Below are 2,573 nucleotides of genomic sequence, written 5' to 3' on the forward strand. Positions count from 1 at the left end.
ACCTAAAAATTGCTAGCCTCGGTACCTGTACTTTTCCATATTGCCCTTAGTTAACTGGCTCTCTCTTGACTCCACCTGCAAACCAATACTCCACCTTCTGTGGTATAAATGCCACTGCATATTCCTACACTAATCACACCTCCCTTTATGAATCTTACATCATTCTCTAATTACAGTCTGCCCTGAGATAGTAGGGGTGCCATCCATCAAGACCAGTTCACTGCAAACACCATAGTTTCTACCTATCCCCCACTCACTATCAATAACTTCTTAACAAACAGAAAGTACCTGTAAAGGCTCAGTGCTATCACTATACAACACTTGAATGTTCAAAGTCAGTCATATTATCAATGCAAAACAAAAGGTCAACCACCAAAATCTACTTCTGTCAAATGTTATTATCTTTGAAGGTAGTGTTTTAATTTTTTTTAAATGAATTATTAAATTTTTCAGTATACCTTTATGTATGAATAAGATGTTGGGGATTGCTTAATTTATGACACCACTTAATGACCTAATATCTATGTTATTATTTTTTTATGTATTCATTTTTTAAATTATTTTTTAAATATGATAACATAATGCATTACAATTCATGTTACATGTATTTATGCTTGCCTTATGCTCTATATAACCTCTTTTTCCCCTTTTTTTCAAACTAGCAAAACACATATTCTCAGAATGATACTGTGCCAGCCTCTCAGCATGCATACATTCTTATTGCAATAAGCTGAACTGTTAAGCAAAACAAACCCATTACCTCATCTGTCACCCAGTCAACATGGACTAAGCACCTATCATTATCCACTTCATGTTCTGCATCTTCTAAATTTTAGCAAAAGTAGAATATCAACTCAACTTCCTTCATTTATTACATGTATTGAACACAATTTTTCATATCTCTGGTTGTAAACAAAGTAGATTTATATCTTGTGTGGCTTCATACATGTTCTTAGGGTAATGATAACAATTACATTCCACTGTCCTTTTTACCTCCATGCCCCCTTCCTTCCCTTCTCTCCCCTTTTATCCTTTTCCTTATCTGAAGTTAATGTAATCTTTCCATTCTGTTCCCTAACACATAATGCTATGAATTAGCATCCTTACTGAGAAATCATTTGGTGTTTGTTTTAGGGTGATTTGTAAATTTTACTTAGCATTATATTCTTCAGCTCCATCAATTTTTTCTGCAAAAGTCATAATTTTTTTCCCTTTAATGGCGAGTAATATTCCATTGTGTACATATACTACATCTTTTTCCATTTATCTACTGAAGGGCATCTATTATGGCTACACAGTTTAGCTATTGTGAAATGTGCTGCTATAAATATTGATGTGACAGTGTCCCTGTAGTATGCTTTTTTAAGTCTTTTGTGTAAGAACAAGGAGTGGGATTGCTCTGTCAAATGGTTCCATTCCAGTTTTTTCAAGGAATCTCCACACTGCTTTCCAGATTGGCTGCACCAATTTGAAGTCCCACCAGCATTGTATGAGTGTGCCTTTTACCACACCCTCACCAACAATTATTGTTGTTTTTTTTCTTAAATGACTGGAGTAAGATGAAATCAGAGTAGTTTTGATTTGCATTTATGAAATTGCTAGACATGTTGAGCAATTTTTTATATGTGTGTCAATTGATTGCATATCATCTTTTGAGAATTGTCTGTTCAGTTATTTGGCTCATATGTTGATTGGGTTATTGTTGTTTTGGTTTGCAGATTTTTGAGTTCTTTATATATTCTATAACTTAGTTCTATATCTGATGTGCATGTGGTAAGAATTTGTTCCCCATTAGTAGGCTCCCTATTTACTTAACCAATTGTTTCTTTTGATGAAAAGAACCTTTTTAATTTAGATCCATAGTATTTATTGTTGCTTAATATAAATTATAGTGCTCCGAAGTCTTATTAAGAAAGTCAGGCACTAACCAGATAGATTTGGGCCTATTTTTCTGTTAATATACACAATGTCTCTGGTTCAATATTTAGGTCCTTGATTCAATTTGGGTTGAGTATTTTGCATGGTGAGAGATAGGGGTTTAATTTTATTTTATTGCATATAAATTTCCAATTTTCCCATCATTATTTTTTGAAGAGGATATCGTTTTCTCCAATGTACATTTTTTTTATGCTTTTTGTCAAATATAAGAGAGCTCTAATTATGGGCATTGGTCTCTGTGTTATCTATTCTATACCATTAGTCTACAAGTCTATCTTGTTGCCAATACCATACTGTTTTTTGTTATTATTGATCTGTAGCATAGTTTAAGGTCTAGTATAGAGATGCCACCTAATTCACTCTTCTTGCTAAAAATTGATTTAGCTATCCTGGGTCTCTTATTTTGTCAGATAAATTTCATGACTGCTTTTTCTATTTCTCTGAGGAATGTCATTGAGATTTTGATTGAAATTACATTAAATCTGTATAGTGCTTTTGGTAGTGTGGTCATTTTGACAATATTAACTCTGCCTATTCAAGAAAAAATAGATCTTTCCATATTCTCATGTCATCTTTGATCTTTTTTCCATAGGGTTCTGTAGATTTCATTGTAGAGTTCTTTCAGCTATTGTTAT

This window comes from Callospermophilus lateralis, unplaced genomic scaffold, assembly GCF_048772815.1.
Source record: "Callospermophilus lateralis isolate mCalLat2 unplaced genomic scaffold, mCalLat2.hap1 Scaffold_921, whole genome shotgun sequence".
In the NCBI taxonomy this organism is placed as follows: domain Eukaryota; kingdom Metazoa; phylum Chordata; class Mammalia; order Rodentia; family Sciuridae; genus Callospermophilus; species Callospermophilus lateralis.